This window comes from Phodopus roborovskii, unplaced genomic scaffold, assembly GCF_943737965.1.
Source record: "Phodopus roborovskii unplaced genomic scaffold, PHOROB, whole genome shotgun sequence".
Lineage (NCBI taxonomy): Eukaryota > Metazoa > Chordata > Mammalia > Rodentia > Cricetidae > Phodopus > Phodopus roborovskii.
The window spans coordinates 6,210,709-6,234,911 of NW_026126517.1; positions in this window are offsets into that span (position 1 = coordinate 6,210,709).

The window sequence follows — 24,203 nt, forward strand, 5'->3', positions numbered from 1 at the left end:
CTCCCAGGTGTAAGGGAGGCTGCAGTTCCACATGGCTCCACCCAAGTTCCCCAACTCCAGGGCTCCCACAATCCTCTCCCATTGGACCTGAAACTTAGGACATGCCGCATCAGGACAAGGAGAGGCACTTGGGGGTAAGGGATTTAGGAAAGGTGGGGCTCTCCGTGCACAGGGTCCAGGGAGGACCCAACCAAAGCACCTCCTCACCATCCACACCACACTGTCATGCCCAGAGTCAATATGCAGCCCCTTAGCAGGGTAGGGTAGAGAGGGGTCTGTAGAGGAAAGAGCTGGAATAGAGACTTGAAAAGGTAGTCTGGGTACTAGCACCACAAATCCTTGCATGTGGACTGGCTGGCTGGCCTACAGAATGCGGTATGGGAAGTCTAGAGGCCTCCAGGTGAGCACACTCAGGATGATGGGGTTTTGGGAGTTCAGGAAGGGCATGTGCCTCAAAGAGCTGGCAGGGCTGAGGTCTTAGACTCTGACAACTCCAGAGGAAGCAGAAAGGGTCACCTGAGGTATGCCATTGCTGGAAGCCAGGGAGCAGAGGTCCATGCAGCTCCTGCTCTCTCGGGTGCCTCAGAAACACAACCTTCAGTGGAGATTTATGGCTGCCAGGTCTGATTCAGGCTCCAATCACTGCTGGTGACTGGATGAAATGCCCCAAGAATTGGGGGCGGTTCCCAGAACCTTGACACAACAGTGCCACCTCAGGCCAGCATCCACTACAGTCAGTGACTGGGTCAGTTTTCAGGGACAGTGTCCACGGGCAGCTATTGGCTCTGGACACTGTGCGTCAGAACCTGTAGGGTATCCCAGGCTCCCTTTGCACCCAAATACCTCTCAGCACTGGGAATAAAACGGGAGGATCAGCAGGGTTATTATCTCGGCCTTGGCTTTCTCACACTGTGTGTCCAGCCAGCTGGCTCACAACACTGAGAGATATTCAAAGAGAGGAGAGAGAACAGTCAAGAAGACTCCTTTAAGAAATTCACAGAGCTCATAAGCACTTTGAGGAAAGCAACAGGTTAAAAAATTAATATAGCAAATCAACAGCCTTCCTGAATACCAAGAACAATTGAGAAACAAATGAGGGAAACAAGCCCATTCCCAATCGCCTTCTCTAAAAGCCGCTTGGAGCAAACCTAACCAAAGGAATGAAAGATGTGATAGTTTACTAAATACCCCTTCAGCCTGCTCTTTCCCTGTCTCCTCCCATTACTCAATGATGTGAACATCATGTCTTCTGTCATTTCCCGTGGGCTTCTGTGTTTCTGGTGTTTTATTTTCTTATTCTCACTGTGTTTTCATTTTTTGTGAATTTTTTTGCTCTTCTGGCACACACATCCTTTCTTCTGTCCACTCCAGACCACACGCTGTAGGTTATAACAAGTCCAGAAAAATAACAAAAATAATTATAACTGTAAAAAAAAATCCAGCACTCAAAAATAAAACTATCCAGAAGAAGAGGAGGAGGAGGAAGAGAAAGAGGAGAAAAGGAGAAGGAGGAGGAGAAGAAGAAGGAGTCTAGGCCTGGTGACACACACTTGTAATTCCTGTTGGTGGCCACAGAGCCAGATTCTGGAGGGAAAAAAAAAAAAAACACATACCCTGCAAAGCAAGAAATACAAAAGAGCATAACACACAGCTGGGGAAATGCCCAGGGGGCGAGACACAGGTGAGACATGCACTCTGGCTTCTCTTCTCCTCCCAGTCCCCACCATCTGTGGCAATGCTTCCCACATGCTGCCAGTGGATAGCTCACTGTCTTCAGAGCCCTTCTCCAAAGACCATGACACTCTAAACAGACGTGATTGTGTTCTTGCATAGCCAATGCTTCGGGTATTTCCTTTCCAGCACCTACCTGATGTTACACTGTATCCTCTTGAGGTTTTTTTTTGGGGGGGTTGTCTGTTTTTATCTTTCCAACCATAAGGTTTAGTTAGACAAGTTCTCATTACATTAAAAAAAATTACTGAACTCAGGGTTTAACTCTATGGTAGAGCGTATGTTTAACATATATGAAGCCCTGAGTTCAACTCTTAGCACTGAAAAGGAATGGAAATTCCTTTATTAGACATCATAATTTTTTAATAATGTTATAAGCATTTCATAAAGTCAAAACAAAAGAATCTATTGTTTTATGACTGTCAAAGGCATCAGTCATTTCTAGAACAATAATACCACAGACTATGGTTAGTGAGGCTGGGGATTCACACACAGCTGATGTGCACATTTCAGTTCTGTGTAGTAAATACATTCAGCACACCCTTTGGAAACAAATATAGTGAAGAAAATATACTTTCTCACAACAATTCCATAAAGCTACATCTCAAGTTCAGGAATTTCAAGACTGTTTTCCAGGAATGGGATGTAACTTTGTTGTTCTCACTTGGAAAGCATGCCCATGGTTCCAGGCTCAACTCTAATCACTTCAGAAATAAAGATTAAAGGAAAAAGTCTACTTTGGAGAGGAAAAAATTATCATCATTCCTTAAAATTGATGCAGTCTCGAAGAGAAGAGCTTCCTGTCTTCCTCAACAAATAAAGCAAAGAAATTCATTTTATGACAAGACACGGGGATTGTCCATGAATAACTCCAGCAACATCACCCATGGGTGGTACTCTGCACTCTTTGTGTCCTTTTGAGAACTGAACACTTCCAACATTGTCTCCTTTATCTCCATAGTCAAGGGAAACATTAATCTAGAACTTTTCATTCTCAAGACATTGACCTTAATTCAACTTTGAATTGTGAGTCTGTGTCCATACCCTTACCTTGACCCCTGCAAGCACTCTACAGTTGCATCAAACTCCAAATCCAATGTAAGCTGGATTTCAGTCTCATGTCTTAAGCAAAAACTGAACCAAAGGGTTGGGATTTTACATGTCATTCCTATAAACCCATGCTTTGGTGAGAGCAGAGACTATCAGCATCTAATTCATTACTGGATCCCAGCAGCTCAAGACTTCCTGAAATACAGCATGCCCTCAACAAGTGTCTATTGACTAGACAGGTAGTTCAGGCAGCTGCAGGGAAAGGGCTGACTACTCCCAATGTGAGTGCCCCCTGACATGTAGAATAGAGGCTCAGAGTGAGGACTCCAAATATTAGGAAAGGGGTTTTAGCTACAAAAAGCCAAGTGAACAGAACTGGCCACTCTTGGGATAGCAAGAGCAGAGCTTGTGATCTTTGTGAAACTAGTTACCTGTATATTGCCTCTTAGAATGAGATCGAGCATGTGTAGTTCAATAGAAATATTCTCAGTCTTAAGAGAGAAGATTACAACAAAGCTAGATTCACAGATCCTGTGTGTGTGTGTGTGTATGTGTGTTCATGCAGATAGGAATGTCTATCAAGTGGAGGCAAAAGATCAGTTTCAGACATTACACCTCAAATGCTGTCCACCTTGATATTTGAAGCCGGAACTCCCTGAAGAGGCTAAGCTGGCTGACCTGGGAATTCCAGGGATGGCCTGTCTCCACTTCAAACAGATTTTCATGCTGACTTAACTGACTGAAAGAGCTCTCCTACTTAATTTCATAGATCTTTAGATGGCTTTGTCCTTTTTTGTTTGAGCAACAGTGTAGACCCAAAATGGATCAGAGTGCCTGGTCTGAGCACATGAGCAAGGTGCTGTCAGAGGCAGAGAGAAGGAGGGACCATGAAGGAAATCATGGGAGATACAGAGACATCTGTTTGGTCATAGTTCCTGAGTACCATTTGGAACTTGATTTGAATAGTTGTCTCCTGATTGAGACTCAGACACTTGTCACAAGAGTAACCCTCCTCTTACGTATAAATGCTGTATTTACATATCAAGGTTGGATACATTTTATTGCATAGAGAAAAAATATGTAGGCCATGCTTTAAGTACAGACACAATCATAGGTAAAACTGAGATCAGAAAACCTGAAATAATACCCTGCATCTGTCTGACTAAAATGGAATAAAGCTAGATAGCAACATCAATAGAAAGCACAGACAGCACACGAGCTAACAGAAACAACACACTACTGAATGACAACTGGTTCAACAAAAAAATCAAGTATTTAAAATTTCGTAGGCTTGAATGAAAATAAAAACATCGCATACCAAACCTTATGGGACAAAAGGAAGGAAGCCCTAAAAGGGAGGTATAGAGTCAATGCATTCATTAGAAAATTATCAACACAGCTCTGCACAGAAATTGAAAATAGAATCTTAAATTTCATGAGAAAGCACAAAAGACCCAGGATAGCTAAAAATGTCTTGAACAATGAAAACATTGCTAGAGGCATCACTATCCCAGATTTCAAGTTACACTACAGAACTACAATAATAAGAACACGATGGTGCTGATATAAAAACAGAGCCAATAATAAACAGACTAGAATTGAGGACTATCTCATAAGCACAACTGTAGCCCTACCACATCAAGCATTCTTTCAATTGCCCCAGGCTTGCACACAGGCCGATCTATTGAAAACATTTTCTCTGGAGATCTTGTCCCTTTCCCCTTCTGTGAGGGAACTTGTATGAATCTCTTAGGTTCCTTCTTGTGTTCTAGTTTCTCTGGCAGTGTGAATTACAGGTTGGTGATCCTTTGCTCTAATATGAGTGAGTACATAACATGTTCCTCTTTTTGTGACTGGGTTACCTCATTCAGGATGGTTTCTTCAAGTGCCATCCACTTGCCTGCAAAACGATTCTATTGTTTTTTTATTGTGTAGATGTGCCACATATTCTTTATCCATTCTTCAGTTGAGGGGCATCTAGGTTGCTTCCAGGTTCTTGCTATTACAAATAATTCTGCTATGAACATAGCTGAACACATGTCTTTGTTGCATGGATGTGCATCATTTGGGTATATGTCTAAGAGGGGGATTGCTGGGTCCTGTAGACTGATTCCCATTTTCCTGAGGAACCGCCATACTGATCTCCAAAATGGCTGTATGAGTTTACACTCCTACCAGCAGTGGAGGAGTGTTCCCCTTTCCCCACATCCTCTCCAACATGAGTCATCATTGGTGTTTCTAATTTTAGCCATTCTGGCAGGAGTAAAATGGTATCTCAAAGTTGTTTTGGTTTACATTTCCCTGATAGCTAAGGATGTTGAGCAATTTCTTTTTTTTTTTTTTTATGTAGAGTGGCTTTATTCATAATAGAAAGAAACTGGAAGCAGCATACTCATCTCCTAATTAAAAACTGCAAAAAGTTAATGTAGAACATTTACACAATGGAGTAATTCTCAGCCATTAAAAATGACATCATTAGATATTAGGCAAATGTATGGATTTAGAAAAACATCATCATGAGTGAGGTGTCCCATAACTAGAAATTAATGAATATATACATATATATATATATGTATATATTCACTTATAAGTAGATAGTAGCTGCTAAGTAAATGATAATCACAATACAGCCCACAGACCCAGAGAGAATTACAAGTAATGCTCTAAGAGGAGACAGTTCTATCCACTTACCTGCAAATTTCAAGTTGTCATTTTTTTTAATGTTGAATGATATTCCATTTTTTAAATGTGACACATTTTCTTTATCCAGTCTTCAGTTGATGAGCATCGAGGTTGTTTCCAGGTTCAGGCTATTATCAAACATTCTTGATGTTACATGCCCCTCAATACCTCCTCTGTCTTTATTGATCTTCCTAATCTTTCCCCATTTGAGGACCCTTCAGCATTCTATTGCATACTTCATATCTCCTGTACTTTTTTATTATTTAATTTATTATTTTACATGTCAATCACAGTTCCCTTTCCCTCCCTCCCTCTTACCCTCTCTGTCCCCTCACATGCACCCTGACTACCCTCCCCTCCCATTCCCCCACCCCAATTCCACATATAGGGTAATGCCATCCAGGTGGGGTCATGTAGATATGACAGGTCATTTGAAGTAGGGACTAGGACTTCTCTACTGTCTCTAGGTTAAGGCAGTATCCCTCTATGGGGGATGTGTTCACAAGGTCCTTTTGTGTACCAGGGATACATCCTAGTTCCACTGTCTGAGGTCCCTTAGACTGCTCAGTCCTTCTGGCTGAGACCCATATTCAGGGGGGGCCTGAGTAAGTCCCATGCTGGAATCCCAGCTATCAGTCTGGGGGCCTGTTAGCTTCTCCTTATTCAGGTCAGCTGTCTCTATGTGTTTCTGAAACCTGGTCTTGTCCTCTCCATCTGCATCTGGGTTCTAGTTCGACTCAGTGTTTAGGTATGGGTGTTTGCTTCTGTTTCCAACAGGTATTAGTTGAGGGCTCCATGGATAAGTTAGTTGTTGATCTCACTATCCAGGAAGGGCACTTATGGTAGCCTTTCCAAGATGCTCAAATTGTTAGTTGGCGGCAGTCTTGTAGGTCTCTAGACCTTTCTTTGGGTTCAGTTTTCTCTTCAAACCAATATTGGCTTCGTCTTTTATGTTCTCTCTCTCTCTCTCTCTCTCTATATATATATATATATATATATATATATATATATATATATATCTTTCTCTCTCCTGTCTTCTATTCCTACACTGACTCAATCTTCCTAGTCACACATGTTTTCCTCTCCTCCCCCTCGCTTTCTCCTACTTCTCTCTCCATTCACTGCCCCCCCCACTTCCCCTATGCTCTGGGGGACTTGTCCCTACCTGGTTCTGTGAGGGACTTATGTGAATCTCTTAGAATACACCTTGTATCCTAGTTCCTCTAGTGTTGTGAATTATAGGCTGCTGATCCTTTGCTCTAGGTCTAAAATCCATATATGAGTGAGTACATAACATGTTCCTCTTTTTGTGACTGGGTTACCTCATTCAGGATGGTTTCTTCAAGTGCCATCCACTTGCCTGTGAAATTCAAGTTTCCATTATTTTTTTTCTGCAGAGTAGTATTCCATTGTGTAGATATGCCACATCTTCTTTATCCATTCTTCAATTGAGGGACATCTAGGTTGCTTCCAGGTTCTTGCTATTACAAATAGTGCTGCTATGAACATAGTTGAACAGATGTCTTTGTTGCATGGATGTGGATCATTTGGGTATATGCCTAAGAGGGAGATTGCCGGGTCCTGTGGTAAACTAATTCCCATTTCCCTGAGGAACTGCCATACTGATCTCCAAAATGGCTGTATGAGTTTGCACTCCCACCAGCAGTGGATGAGTGTTCCCCTTTCTCCACATCCTCTCCAGCATGAGTCATCATTGGTGTTTCTAATTTTAGCCATTCTGGCAGGAGTAAGATGATATCTCAAAGTTGTTTTGATTTGCATTTCCCTGATAGCTAAGGATGTTGAGCACTTTCTTAAGTGTCTTTGATTTTATCTATTGAGAGTTCTCTGTTCAGTTTTGTACCCCATTTTTTTTTTAACAATTTGGTGTTTTGTTGACTAGTTTCTTAAGTTCTTTGTATATTGTGGAGATCAGCCCTCTGTCAGATTTAGGATTGGTGAAGATCTTTTCCCAGTCTGTGGGCTGCCATTTGGTCTTGTCAACTGTGTCTTTTGCCTTACAGAAGCTTCTCAGTTTGAGGGGGTCCCATTTATTAATTGTTGATCTCAGTGTCTGTGCTACTGGAGTTATGTTCAGGAAGTAGTCTCCTATACCAATTTGTTTAAGGGTACCTCCCACTTTCTCTTCTAAGAGGTTCAGTGTGGCTGGATTTATGTTGAAGCCTTTGATCCATTTGGACTTAAGTTTTGAGCATGGGGATAGATATGGGTCTATCATGGAGCCCTCATCTAGTAGCTGGTGGAAACATAAGCAAACATCCACAACTAAACACTGAGCCGAACTGGAATCCATATGCAGAGAGGAAGGATACGACCAGGCTGGAGAAACACATAGAGACAGCTTACCTGAACAAGGTGGAGCTAATGAGCCCCCCAGAGTGATAGCTGGGAATCCAGCATGGGACTGACTCAGACCCACTGAACATGGGTCTCAGCTAGAAGGCCTAAGCAGTCTAAGGGACCTCGGACAGTGGAACCAGGATGTATTCCTGGTGCATAAAAGAACATTGGAGGGATACTCCCTTAACCTAGAGGCAGGAGAGAAGGCCTAGTCCCTACTCCAAATGACTTGATGGATTTAGATGATCCCTCCTGGAGGAGATCACCCTACATGTGGAGTGGTTGTGGGGATTTGGAGAGTAGGGTGGTTGGGGGGTATGAGAAGGTGGGAGAGAGGAAGAGAGGGAGGGAGAGGGAACTGGGATCTATATATAAAATAAAAATGAAAAAAAATTATAAAACAAAAAACAAAACAAAAGCATTTTCTCAGCTGAGGTTATCTCTTCCCAGATAACCTAGCTCATGTCAAGGTGATAAGAAAAATTAGCCAGTACAGTAAGCAATTGATAATTTCTGGGAGAGGATGAGTCAGTTTTCCTTTAAGAGTGCTGCCCCTAGTAAGTGGACCATGCTGTGGGAGAAGGCCACACATCTGAGACTATCTGACCAGAACCAAGTGGAGTGGTTGGGTAAAAGAAAAAAAGGACATCTGGGAGGAGTTGGGAAAGGGGAGAATATAATTAAGACACACCATACAAAATTCTCAAAGAACTCATTTAAGCAATTTTATGACAAAAATAAAAAATAAAAATACCCTTGGGTCAGGTTCCTGCACAACTCTGCACGTGTTAGTCATTTAACAAACATGTCTCTAAAGCTTCTCCTCCTCTTCTTTCAAGACTGAAAACCCAGAGAAAAGCAATTAAAACTATTTTCAAGTTTTGCAGAGATATTATAATTGACAGATTGTTCTGTTTCAGGCACTGCCCTAAGCCTGACAGGAACAGTAGCCCCATAATGAGAAGACTCCCACCCACAAGCAGAAGGAAGGAACCATCTCATAGGATGGTTCTCTGCCAGCTCCTTACAGATTTAGGACGAAATCCAAGTCCAGTTTGGCCAACCCTGCAGACTATACAGTGTTTGCCTTGCTTCACTATATGGTCTTGGTGCTGGCATCCCCATCCCCAACACCAGGCCAGCTGCTTGATCTCTTTATTCTCCCAATAAACTAGCAACATAGAATACATTCCCTTTCTGCCTCTCTGAAAGGGAACTTAGTCAATTAAATGTTCAGTTTGACTTCTGGAGTGAATGGCCAGACCAGATTTTTGAGGCTTCCCTGATAGTACCCATAAAATGGCTACACTCCATCTTTGCTCAAGGGCAGAGAGTCCAAAACTGTCCTCAATAAGTCATAAGACCTACAGATCAAAGGTATGGCTACAGTAGGATGTTCAATCTTGGCCTTGGCTGTCTTACTCTAAATAACAACGACTGGTCTACGGTGTGGTTATTCCTGACCTTCAAGGCCAGGTAACAAGAAGTTTAATCTAAGGCATGGTCATTGAATCCTTGGAGAAATAAGGAAGAACTTTCTGCTCTGTATACATGATACCATGTTCCCCTTTTTGGTTAAGGTATATTAGAGTGGTGAAAAATAAACTTGTGGCAATTCAGTGTTAACTGAATCTGCCCTCCTGATTTTACTTCGTGTCTTTGTCTTTCCTTTACTGTCTTTAATTATCCTTTCTTTAGTTCATACTCCCCATCTCAGGTACGAACCTGAGGCTGCTCTGCTGACCCTGATAGCATCCCTGCAAAGACAGCTCTTCCCTAAGTTAGTCCCCTGTAGCCTAGGGCTCCTGAAACAAAGGTATATAGTCTTACCATATTGAAAGCAAACTCTATAATGTGTTTCTTCAATGTCCATCTTCCTTTCTGACACAAGTGGTGTTGCCAGAAGCAGTTATGTCTCACTGTTAAGAAAAACCCTAAACCATTTTAAATGCCATATTCTGTTGGTCTTTGAAAGGTTTGAAGAGTGCCTATCCATCTCAAATATATCTCTGTATATCTTGAAAACCTAACTAACTTAACTCTAAGTTTGACTGTCATAGGTAATTATCTATAATCTGTACTAATTTATACATTACATTTCTAAATGAGTTATATAAACACAGTACCTAAACAAGAGGAGAAATATACATATCACAAAATTGACCTTAAATTTGTATCAATAAATGAAAATCCATTCCAAGGCAAAGTATTCATTCTATACCGTAATCCCCTTTTTACCTTTAAAAAGAGATTGGTTGTGATCACTAACCATTTATAACCAAGTCCATTAAATAAAAACAAACATTTATAGACAATATTTGAGGATTTGAGCGTTATTCTTTCCAAACTGCTTCCTGCTGGTAGGGGGCATTGTCATGGGGATCATAAGAAGATGCAGAAATCCTGGCTGTAGTTTGCAAGTCTGCCTTATCCCAGCTGTGTTGAATATTGGATCACCTGGGACACTGCTTCAGGGGGGTCTTGCTTGATCAAACCACATTAGTCTGGAAGGAATCCACAGCTTTTCATTTTCTGTGGAAACAAAAATAGAAATCCTTTTCCACAGTAACCTGTCCTTAGACTTAAATTTTGAATTCAAAGCATTTTTAAAATATATAAATAATAATCCAGCAGCATTTCTTTTAACAATTGTTGCTATTTCCTCAGCAGTCAAACAATACAAAGGCAACACAATACCATATAGTATCCAGACTCTTTTTGTGGTTTCCATCTTTATGTGGCTTTTTTTATTACTCTATTTCTTTTATTTTTTTTTTTTTTTTTTTATTTGTTGAGACAGGGTTTTTCTGTGTAAGTTTTGCCTGTCCTGGAATTAACTCTGTATACCAGGTTCGCTTTGAAATCATAGAGATATGTTTGCCTCTGCCTCCCAAGTGCTGGAATTAAAGGCATACACCACCATATCCAGCTACTCTCTCCAGCTGCTCATACACACCATTGAATTGTTAGCAGAGCTTCTTAAAAGCTGTGTGTGTTTTTGCCGCTTATGATGAGTCAGGAAATCTCCCTTAAAGGAGCTGCACAAGTCTCTGTCTCTAGCAAAATAGAGCCCAACTGAGAAAAATGCTGCTACCAAGAAGCCTTGCTTGTCTCTGTTCTTTTATTTCTAAAGCCCCTTTTTAAGCTTTTGTCAAGTCTTAAGTGAAAGTTCTTAGTAGCCACGTTGCTGCACCATTTTGTTACAATATGTTTTTCTCACCCACCTAGTCCCATTGCTGCACAAGCCCCAAATAACACACAGAGACGCTGTATTACATATAAAACTGTTGGCTTGTTAATAGTGTTTCTTATTGGCTAGCTCTGTCTTAAATATTAACCAATTTCTATCAATCTAAGTATTTTCACATGGTCTTATCTTACCGGAGAGAGGGCCTGGACCTCTGTTCTATTGGTCTTACATGTTGATTCTCCTCTCTACTTCTACCTCTCTCCTCCTAGTCTCCTAGTCCCACCTATCTAGCTTTCCTATTGGACAACAGGACTTTATTCATCAACCAATAAGAGAAACATATTTACAGAATGACATCTCCTATCACTTAGTGTGTACATGTTATTAATGTTTGCTTGTACTGAGTTGGCCTTCCCTGTCTTTCCAGGTTAGACACCCTGAAGGAATACAAAGGCAATACCAGCAGAGATTGACTTGACTTTATGTTTCTAGAAGTATCTGAGCCCAAACATCTGCAGAATGGGGGACAGACAACCCAGTGTCCAGGACAGGAGGGGCAAGACTGAGCTCCAGAAACTGCCTGCCTTTCCTGGCTACAAACCTTCCCCCGATGTGGTTAGAATTCTGGCTGGAGATGAGAAGGAAGGCAGTTTTAGGGTGTTAATCTGCAGTCTTTTCAGACAGTATAACTGAATAATTCAGTGCCTGTCTCTCAGGTCATTGGCCTTTGGGGTGACAACATGAGCTTTGGTGTCTCCATCAATGGGGTTTTCTTCAGAGACACACGTTTTCAAATAACTTTCCAGCTACTCTGTTACAAGTGGTACCCTACATGGGAAAGCTTCCACACAAACTGAAAATGGCAGTTGAGTGAAACCCCTCGACAAATGTCCTTCAAATGCTGTAAGTACCAGAAGTCTTAATAATCTTCCCAGGATTTGAGACCGGACAAACATTTTAACTTTTTTATTTAAACCATTTTTTAACAATTTTAAAACAGTAGCCCTGGCAGTACTTTTTAAGGCTTTGGCTGTTCTATGAGGAGGCATGAAGCATAGCAAGAGTTTAAGGATTCAGGAGGGACCAGACAAATGTCCAAACTCACCATGAATCAATCCATAACCAACAATGGATTTTTATTCTTTTACCTATTTCTGTTGTTTTTGTTGTTGTTGTTGAAACTAGATCTTTTGTGTAGCCTAGGCTTGCATGGAACTCCTAATCCTCCTGCCTCGGCCTTGCAGGTGCTGATATTTTAGGTGTGAACCAGCAGGCCCTATTATTGTACATGTATGAGTTGTATACAGCAATGTGTAACTGGTGTGCCTAGTACCCAGGGAGGTCAGAAGGGAGCCTGGAACTGGAGTTAGAGATCATTGTGAACTAGGTATTGAACCCAAGCTCTCTGCAAGAGAGTCGTCTCTTCAGCCCTATCATGATATCCTTTTAATACCAACTGTGTTCCTTCACTTCATTTTCATAGCACTGTTTATGAGATAAATCAAAAAGCTATCACTTTTCACTATTTTGACTCTTAATTGGATTAATGAGGAGGGGTGGCCAATCCCAAGCACAGGCTGTGAACCCCAAGTTTGATAACACCATCAGCCTATGATGGCAGGTTTCTATGACCAGGACCCTGAAGCAGGAACAATTGTGTCCTGGGAGCCAGCTTATTCTCGAAACAACAGAGACTTATTTGGAACATGGTATAAAATCCAAAATGAGGAAGTGATCAACCAGGTAACATCTTATCTAGGACTGCATTCTTCTTGTCTTCTGTTTTAGTTTAATTGACTTTCCTCCTCTCCATTGCTGTTCCTTTAAGGTTAAGCTGTGGGGGCTGTCAGAGCCAAGACCTTTAGTTTTACAATTCTGTCCCGCGCTACCATCTCACCAGCAAGAACCACGCGGCACACTCAGGATCCTTCTGCAGTAAAGCTTTAATGCATCTTGAGAGGGAGAGCATAAGCTTACAGAGCGGAGACCCCAAACATCCAAAACCCAACCCTTATATAGGTTTACAACCTTGGCCTCGGACGTGTCACCTCCTGATTGGCTGCAGCCCATCGGCCCATATGACGCCCCGGGAGAGGCAGAGGCCAAGGGAGGGAAAATCACCCTGCACCTGCGCACTGACTTGTTTACTCTCAACGCCAGCTGGATGCAGGCACCATCTTGTAATGGAGAATGCAGGGACGGCTCCCTACACAATTCCAGTAACACAATGAACTGAAAGGAATTGATGCTAACATCCAAGTATAATTTACAGAACCGTTTACTTATAAGTCTATGTTTGTATCATGTTCATAATACAAAATGTTCAAATGGCACCAGAGAAATGGCTCAGTTCAGCACTTAAGAGAGCACACTGCTTCCCAGTACCCACAGCTAAAGGCTCACAACTTCCTGTAACCCTTGTTCTAGGTATCTGATGCCTTGGGCTTCAGTGTGAATTTACAGTCACATGAACAACCCCCCTCACACACACACATACATACAGACATGATTAAAGATAAATCTTTTCTAAATAATGAAAAACAAATCAGCATAGACATCACATATGTGCACTTACTCATAATAAAGACATTCTAAAAGAAAAGATTTTGCAGTTTATATTTAGGTCATCTGTTAGTTTTTAAATTAGACTGTATATCACATCATTTATTCCATATGATTAAGCAATCTTTAATCAAAACTTTTTATTTCTAATGACATGACTCACAAAGTATGAATGTAGATCTTAGTGACAGAGCCTAGCCTGATTATTGATAAGACTTCTAAGCAGACTGAGCAGGCATTAGCAAATTGGTTTTAAAACCTTTTTTCTTTAGGTTTTCAGTTGGAGCACATAAGAACCTTGGAAAATTTGTTTTGTTTTGTTTGAAGGACGTGAACATGTATAGGCAAGCAAGAACTTTCATACTTTAATGTCACAATCTAAAGTTAGGGATTATCCTAAAACTGTAGCATAAACTATGTGTCTTTGGTATGATTTAATGCTCTGCCTCTGCCCCCATTAATTACATGTTGAGGAAGTTGACCCAGATCCTGGATGTTACTGATTATTGGGATCCTGTCTGTGGTACCTTCCACTGTGAAAAAGAAATTTAACCCAATGATCCTTGACAGATGTATACATCAGTTGATGTAAGAAACACAAGAAATAAAAGATAATTTATTCTGGAGCCAAATTTGAATGCCCATGGCTTAGAAACATGGATTAGTTCACCTCAAATCCAACATGGAAATAGTTTCATAGTTTTTTTTGTTTTTTTTTTTTTTAGTTACAGAAAAAAAAGTAATTTTAGGAGGTTACAGAAAAAAGAAAGTCATAAGTCAAGGCACTTTTAAAATATATTTGTGGGAACATCAGAAAGGCAGCTAGAGCAAAATGGGGTTTCCTACAGGTCTCATGATGCCTGATAATAGTCCTGGTTTAGGGTAGCAAGAGCTAATGGTCTGCTTAAGTTGATAGCTTTTACCTATTAGTACATGTTGTTAGTTCCAGCACAGATCTTGGAAAGGACTGGCTATTCAGAAGGCTAAGGCTAACTCTTGGGTAATTAATAAGGTCATTAGCCTCTGGGCCTGCACATTCTGACCTCTCCACATTACTGTAGTTCTATCAGTCAATCAGTCTTTGCTGACACAGTTTCTTTCTAGGAATCTTTATTGACATAGTTGTCACTTTACATATCATAGCTTTCAAATATTACACTTACTAGTTGTACATTAAGAAAATTCCTAATGACTGGAGTGATGGCTAAGCCGTTAAAAACACTGAGCGCTCTTCCAGAGGGCCTAGGTTGAATTCCCAACACTCATAACAACTCTCTGTAACTCCCATTCTAGGGAATCCAGTACCCTCTTCTGGCTCCTATAGGCACTACATACATGTGGTACACAGACATACACAACCAAGATACCCAAACACATAAAAATAAATAGGTAATAACATTAAAAGGATTTTTTTAAAGGCCAAAGATTTTTGCAATCTGAAAAGAAACAAGAGTGTAAGATCTTTAATAGAAAGAAAATTCTTGGAAAATAAATACATAAAAATTACAATAATAAATGATGTATTTAATGTATGTTATTTAGAGTTATTTTGATTAACATAAACAATTTGTGTGTTCTTTTATATTTGTTATTATTGACTGTAAAAATGAAATAATTTTTTTTCAAATATGTTTTGGAAGAAAATCTTTATCAGTGTCACTTTTGCTAATAAAATATTTTGAAGCTTAATAAAATGTTTACTTTATAGTTCAATGAATGTCATTTAAAATAAACAAGTAGCATTTAAAGGGGGCTGGAATGACAGCTTAGTGGTGGAGAGCATCCACCACACTTCAGAAATCCCAGGTTCAATCCCCAGCTCCCTTTCTCTGCACCTTTCTGTCTTCTTCCGGATCTCAGTTGTTAACACTGGAAGGCAGTGTGCAGCTGCAGAGTGTGTCAAGTCCGAAGTCCAATCTGTAGCTTGTGAAGCTTTCTAAGGGTATCAGGAACTGACTGGCAGATAGAACAACGCCCAGAAGAGTCTGTCTTCCTGGAATGGAAGTTCCAGACATGGATTGTCTGAAGTGTCAATTAGCCTACTGAGAAACAAGGTGGGATTTTCTTTCCTTTTCTTTGATTTAAGCTTCCTTTTGTCTTCCTCCCAATTCCTCTGTTTCCCCAAGGTACATGATTACTTAATTCATGAAGTTCTGAGCATCAGACATCCAGAACATTCCCCTGGATTCCTACAAAATAAAACAGCTGCAGAGCGGTGCCGTGGGGCTTCAATCTGTAACAAACCGATTAACTTAAAACTTAGTGGAAAGAAAAGACAATAAATAAAACATTTTTACCTGTGTTTCAGATAGGGCCCTGGGCTTTAATGCAATATATAGTTACTAGAATAAGACTAAAATTGCATCTTTAGGTGAAAAACAAAACATGAAAAGCCATTTGTATAAAGCATATTTTCAGTAAAATAAATGGTTGTTTTAGTTAGGGTTTCTATTGCTACAATACTGATCAAAAGTAGCCAGAGAAGGAAAGGGTTTACTTCACTTACACTTTCAAATCACACAGTCCGTTATCAAAGGAAGTCAGGACAGAAACTCAAGACAAGAACCTGGTAGCAGAAACTGAAGCGGAAGCCATGGAGGGATGCTGCTTACTGGCTTGCTCACCCTGCTTTCTTACGCCATTCAGGACTATGGGCTCAACAGTGGCACCACTTCCAGTAGGCCTGGCTCTGCCTCATCAATCATTAATCAATCAAATGCCCAACAGACTTGCCTACTAACAGTCTGATAAAGGCATTTTCTCATTTGAAGTTCCTCTTCCCAAATAACTGCAAATGATGTCAAATTGGGGGGGAAAAAAAGAAAAAACTAGTAAGGGTAAAGATCAAAAAAAAAAAAGGGGGGGGAACACATGGTAGAAAGTGACTTTAAATGAGAAGTTTGTCCTAAACTAAAGGATTGTTCCCAAGTAGAAATTTTTGAAGTGAAAGCAAAACAAGACATCTTGGGCCATTCTTGTGGGTACCAGCCCAGCAGGAGGACCTGCTTCCCACCTCTAGAGGAGAGGGATCCAGTAGCTTCTGCCAGTCAGCCATAGCCTTGCCCGCTCCCAGCATGAGGTGCCCTCTCTGAATGGAGAGCCCAGGTTTCTTGATGTAAGTAGATACTTGGCTGTGACCTCTCAGAAATGAAGGTTATTGTTCTCCCAGAAGGCACCACATGCTACGTGGTCCTCCAAAGTAACCAGCTCCAGTGGTTCTTTGGGAACACTTGGAAGGACAAAGGAATGGCTTTCATTTCCCAGCCCAGGTCTCAGTACATGGGGGAAAGGGGGACACAACGACTCACCCTTCAGTCAAGTGTCTGCTAGAGAAGGAGACCAGCAGGAGATAGTCTCACCATGCTTTAAAACCAACTCTGAGGAACTAATGGTCCTTGGGGATCTGAGTGTCTCATCTTTCCAAAAATGTATGTGCACAGATCCTGCTCAACAACACAAGTCAGAGTCAGAAAATAAGACATGATGTTACTGGTTAAACCAGAATGAAGAGAGGTAAAGAGCTCCAAAAAGATGATTGTAGAGGAAGGCTTCACAGATGCCAATGTGATGGACTGCTCCATGGTCACTGAACCACTGCTGGCTTGCCAAGAAGGATACATGACATATTCCAGAGCAAAGGAAATTTAAGAGTCTTTTAGCTGCTACTGAAAATGGTGGTTCACTAAAGGCCCTCTCAAACTGTGTGGATGTCAAATTACTGTCCACACTTGAGATCAGAAGACAAAGAGGCGCTGTCTGTGTCTACTGTGCAGGAAACAGTTTCATGAAACTTCTTAACTTAATTCCCATGAAAGTACTCACACTGGTGAGAAGCCTTCAGACTGTGGCCCCTCTGGGAGAAGACTCAGTCCTAAAACAAATCTCAATCAACATAATGGAATCCAGACAGAAAACCTGAATCCTGTTTTCACTGTGGAAAAAACTTGTCTCAAAATTCTTATGTGTTGTATCAAGTGTGGGCTCACGATGGTCCACAGAATGAAGACACTAAGGCACTCTAAGGATGAATTTTAGCCTTTCCAGCTACAAAGGGATCAGTCTCTGGCAGATAGATTCACTGTTGCTAAACAAAGGGCTTTTTTATTGTTAAACAGTTTACACCTTTAGCAAGTCAATTTCCATACACTAAAACTGCTTATCAAAACTGTCCAAAGGGATAACACCAAATGCAAATTCTCAGTTAAAAGACATCCTGGGCTTTGCCCACAGAAGAAGCCTGCCTTTCTGTACCCTGCTCAGAGCTTCCTGAGGACTAGGGACTGTGTGCAGAGGGGCCATCCCCACAGACTGGCCTTCCCAGAATCTGCTAATGTCCTAGTTCCACTTCAACCACTATAGGAGATAAGCTTGGGCCTGCCTTCCAGGGCATTGCTCAGGGCCTCCTGAGGCCTGGGGCCTGTGTGCTCATGGGAGAGCCCATCCAGGCAGACCAGGGGAAGAAGCCCACCTTCCTGTGTCCTGCTAGGAGCCTCCTGAGGACTAGGGACTGTGCACAGGGTAAGCTGTCCCAGTGGACCAGCCCATCTGGGGTCTGCCAGCTCCCTAGTTCCACCTCCACCCACTGGAGGAGGAGAGCCATCAGAATATTGGCCCTGTTTGCACCCACCAAAAGAGAACCTTGGTCCTGTACCCACCAGGAGAGAGAGACCCCACCGTACACATTGGAGGAAGGGACAGTATAAGAACACAGGTCATACGTTAAAAACCTGTACTCCAAAAAATTCAAAGGAAATGGACAAATTTCTGGATACCTATCATTTATCAAAATTAATTCAAGAACAGATGATCAATGTAAATAGAACTATAACCCCTAATGAAATAGAAGCAGTCATCAAAAGCCTTCTATCCAAAAAAAGCCAAGGGCCAGATGGCTTCAGTGCAGAATTCTACCAAAAATTCAAAAGAGCTAATACCAATACTCCTCAAAGTTTTCCACACAATAGAAGCAGAAGGGTCATGGCCAAACTCTTTTTACAAGACCACAATTACCTTGGTACCCAAGCCACACAAAGACATAACTAAGAAAGAGAACTATAGACAAATATCCCTCATGAACATTGATGCAAAAAAAAAAAAAAACAAAAAAAAAAAAACTCAATAAAATACTGGCAAATCAAATACAAGAACACATCAGAGAAATCATCTACCATGACCAAGGAGACTTCATCCCAGGGATGCAGGGATGGTTCAACATATGAAAATCCATCAATGTAATCCACCATATAAACAAACTGAAAAAGAAAAACCACATGATCACCTCATGAGATGCTGAAAAATCCAACACACCTTTAGGACATAGGTCTTGGAGAGATCAGGGATAACAGGAATATACCCAAACATAATAAAAGCAATATACAGCAAACCAACAGCCAACATTAAATTAAATGCAGAGAAACTCAATGTGATTCCTCTAAAATCAGGAACAAGACAAGGCTACCTATGCTCTCCATATCTCTTCAATGTTGTACTTGAAGTTCTAGAGCAATAAGACAACAAAAAGAGATCAAGGGGATACAAATTGAAAAGGAAGAAGTCAAACTGTCACTATTTGCAGATGAAATGATAGCTTACATAAGTGACCTGAAAAACTCTATCAGGGAACTCCTACAGCTGATAAACACCTTCAGCAAACTAGCAGGATACAAGGTTAACTAAAACAAAGAAAAAACCAGTAGCCCTACAGTAAACAGATGATAAAGGGGCTGAGAAAGAAATCAGAGAAATATCAACCTTTACAATTGCCACAAACAACATAAAATATCTTGGGGTAGTGCTAACCAAACAAGTGAAAGGCCTATATAATAAAAACTTTGAGTCTTTAAAGAAAGAAATTAAAGAAGATAAAAGAAAATGGAAAGATCTCCCATGCCCTTGGATAGGTAATATCAACATAGTAAAAATGGCAGTCTTGCCAAAAACAATATACAGATTCAATGCAATCCCCATCAAAATCCCAGCACAATTCTTCACAGACCTTGAAAGAACAATACTCAATTTTATTCGGAAAAACAAAACACCCAAAATAGCCAAAACAACCCTGTAAAATAAAGGAACTTCCAGAGGCATCACCATCCCCAACTTCAAGCTCTATTATAGAGCTATAGTCCTAAAAACAGCTTGGCATTGGCACAATGCCAATAGACAGGAAGACCAATGGAATCAATTAGAAAACCCTGATAACAACCCACACACCTACGAACACCTCATTTTTGACAAAATAGCTTAAAAATATACAGTGGAAAAAAGAAAGCATCTTTAACAAATGATGCTGGTATAACTGGATGCTGGTTTGTAGAAGTCTGCAGATAGATCCATACCTATTGCCATGCACAAAACTTAAGTCCAAATGGATCAAAGACCTCAACATCAATCCAGCCACACTGAACCTCTTAGAAGAGAAAGTGGGAGGTACCCTTGAACTAATTGGTACAGGAGACTGCTTCCTGAACATAACTCCAGGGGCACAGACACTGAGATCAACAATTAATAAATGGGACCTCCTGAAATTGAAAAGCCTCGATAAGGCAAAGGACATGGTCAACAAGACAAAATGGCAGCCCACAGAATGGAAAAAGATATTCACCAACCTCACATCTGACAGAGGGATGATTTCCAACAATATACAATGAACTCAAGAAGCTAGTTACTAAAACATCAAATAATCAAATTAAAAAGTGGGGTACAGAACTAAATAGAGAATTCTCAATAGAGGGATCTAAACTAGTTGAAAGACACTTAAGAAAGTGCTCAACATCCTTAGCCATCAGGGAAATGCAAATCAAAACAACTCTGAGATACCATTTTACTCCTGTCGGAATAGCTAAAATCAAAACCACCAAAGACACTTTATGCTGGAGAGGATTTGGAGAATGGGGTACACTCCTCCACTGCTGGTTAGAGTGCAAACTCGTACTACAGCCACTTTGGAAATCAGTATGGTGGTTCCTTATGAAAATGAGAATAAGTCTACCTCAAGATCTAGTAATTCCACTCTTAGGTATATACCCAAAAGATGCACAGTCATACAACAAGGACATCTGTTCAACTATATTCATAGCAGCATTATTTGTAATAGCCAGAACCTGGAAGCAACCTAAATGTCCCTCAACTGAAGAATGGATGGAGAAAATGTGGTAAATTTACACAATAGAGTAAGTACTACTCATCTGAAAAAAAAAAAAATGGAATCTTGAAATGCATAAACAAATGAATGGATCTAGAAGAAACCACCCTGAGTGAGGGAACCCACTCACAAAATGACAAACATGCTATGTACTCACTGATATATGGATTTTAGACATAGAGCAAAGGATCACCAGCCTGCAGTCCACACTGCCAGAAAAGCTAGGAAACGAGGAGGACCCTAAGAGAAACATATATGGTTCCCTGGAGAAGGGGGAAGGGACAAGATCTCCCAAGAAAATTGGGCACGTGAGGAGAGGGGAGAGGGAGTTAGGAGGAAGAGGAGGGGAGAGGTGGGCATGAGGGAGCAGGAAAATTGAGTCAGGGAAAGAATAGAGAATGAGAAAAGAGATACCATAATAGAGGGAGACATTTTAGGTTTTAAGAGAAATCTACCACTAGGGAAATGTCCAGAGACCTTCAAGGATGACCCCAACTAACAATCTAGGCAATGGTCGAGAGGCTACCTTAAATGCCCTTCCCCAGTAATGAGATTGATGACTACCTTATCTGCCATCCTAGAGCCTTCATCTAGTAGCAGAAACAGACACCCACAGCTAAACACTGAGCCCAACTCTTGGAATCCAGTTACAGACAGGGAGGAATGATGAGCAAAGCGGTCAAGAGCAAGCTGGAGAAACCCACAGAAACCTGAATAATAAGCTCATGGACTCCAGTCTGATACCTGGGAAACCAGCATAGGATTGACCCAGATTCCCTGAATGTGGTGTTAGTTGGGAGGACTGGGCAGTCTATGGGGCCTCTGTTAGTGGATCAGTATTTATCCCTAGTATATGAATGGACTTTGGGAGCGCATTCCACATAGAGGGATACTCTCTCAGCCTAGACACATGGGGGAGGGCCTGAGTGCTGCTCCAAATTATATGACAGACTTTGAAGTCTCCCCTGGAAGGCCTCACCCTCCCTGGGGAACAGAAAGTGGATGGGAAGGGGGATTGGTGGAGGAAACAGGGGAGGAAGGGAGGGAGAGGGAACTGGGACTGACAGATAAACAAGCTTGTTTCAAATTCAAATAAAAAATTACTAAAAAAAAAAAAAAAAAAGAAAGAAAGAAGACATTCGTGGTTTGCAGGATGCTCCCCCAACCAAGTTTTGCATGCACTCTGAACTCCTAGGAAACTCTCAGAAAAGATTTACATACTTCAAACCCAAAAGGTAGTTGTCACAAAAGGCAGATCAGATCCAGGTGCTAGCACTCCCAAATCAGCTATGGACCCTGCAAGAACTCACCTAACATGCATGGAAGTCACCATGATGGAGAAAGATGCGAAAAGCTTCTCAAAAAATGGGGGAAAAAAACAATGTGTACTTCTTCTATAGACTCATGAGGTTGGGAGATCATAACACTGCGGTGAGGCTGGGAAGAGACTTGCTCAGTTGTTCAACTGTACCCAGTGCGAGAGATCTGATCAGCATGGAAGACCCAGATGCACAAATGAAGCCGGGAAACCTCCAGCCTCAGCTTGAAATGTTTCATAAGGAATTCCTAATCCCCAGCTGCCTAACAAGATATGGAAACATGAAAATGTTATTACGGACTATTTGGCTGAAACCTTGGAGTTTTAGAAATTTCCCAAAGAAGGAAGTATCTGCAAGGGCTAGATCTCACGAGGCAACTGGGGCTTTTGGACCAATAAGCTTTCTTTGTGAAATTGTAGAAACTGGGAGTAAAGAACACTCATGCACTGGGGCTTTAATTCCCGCTCTTGGGTGGCAGGGGCAAGTGGATCTCTGTGAGTTCAAGGCCAGCCTGGTCTTCAAGAGCTAGTTCCAGGACATCTTCCAAAGGCACAGAAAAACCCTGTCTCAAAAAACCAAAACAACAAAATAACAAACAAACAACCAAAAAACAAAACAAACAAAAAAAAAAAAAAAGAAAGAAAAAGAAAAAAAGAACACCCATGCCTTGTCTACCTCTTATGTCTCAAAACTTGAGGTAGATATATACAGTCTGTATTTGGCAGGAGGCTATTTCTGTACACAGGTCACTACTCCCACAATATGATGTATCATTAAGGTCAAAGAGACAAAGCACTTGTACATAATTGTGTCAAAGTGGGTGAGTGGGAGCCAGGAAGCAGCTTTGTTACACAGAAGGGATCATGAGTACTTAACAGGTCAGTCTATTCGATCAAGGTATCAAAGTTCAACCAAATCAGTTATGGGCTACATTCTCGGGAGTCCCAGATCATTGGCTCACCAACCAAATTATTTACCAATATCTTAATGGTTAAAAGTTAGAAATAGTCCCATTGGGGCTAAGGGTGTAGCTGAGTGTTGAAAAACTTGCCTGACATGCATAGCAGAGAGAGAGAGAGAGAGAGAGAGAGAGAGAGAGAGAGAGAGAGAGAGAGAGAGATCTGTCTCACCTCTAGACTTTGAAAGATAACCACTCTTATGCTTTATTTGGAGATTCTAACCAATAGACAATAAAATACTTCAAATATGGGAAACAGTGATTGAAATGGGAGCTGGGAATATAGCTCAGTGAATAAAGCTCTTGCTGCTCAAATTTGAGGACCTGAGCTCAGATTTATTAAGGGAGAAAAACATTTGAGAGTGGAAATAAATCAGAGCTAGGAAAATGTCAAAGGCTCAATGGCACTAAGCCAACGGGAATTGTGAATATTTATGGGACATTTACATAGCGCCTGCTTTCTCCCATTTTTGTATAATATGTTTCCCCTCCTCCCACCCATGGGTGCTCTCACTCATTTGAAACAGAAACTTGGCTGTCATGGATCATTTTCCAGACAGAACATTCCATGAAGAGTTTGTAAGATATTTGAAACCAGTGGTTCCTTCGGGCTGACCACTTCACAAACAACTGTGGGGAGAGTGAGGTCCTAGGCAGAGGGGCATCTCGATTAGCACATGAAAGGAGACTGGGAAGTCTTTATGTTGGGAGGTATTTAAGGGAGTGAAGAGGTGGGAGATGGGGTGGGGAGGATCAAGGTACATTGTGTATGTGTATAAAGATATTAGCTGGGGCTGGAGAGATGGCTTGCTGATGAAGAGCACTTGCTGCTCTTGCAGAGGACCTAGGGGTTTGATGACCAGGACCCACATGGTGGTTCACAACCAAATTCCAGTTTCAGGGAATCCAGTACCCTCTTCTGACCTTCATAGGTATCAGGCACACCAGTGGTGTACATACCTACCTGTAAGCAAAACACCCCCGGATAAAATTTTTAAAAAATGAATTAATGAAATTTTTAAAATTAGTTTATGAAAGAATCAGTAAGACAGGAAAACACAACTAAACAAAAACCTGGAAACTCCCACTCAAGGATTACATGCAAGTGTTAGTTCCAGCAGCCTGCTTCAGCCACCCAGGCAGGTAAATCACCTCAGCTGTCGCCCTGTGTCTTTGCACCGCCAGCTGTGCAACAAGTGCTCCTCT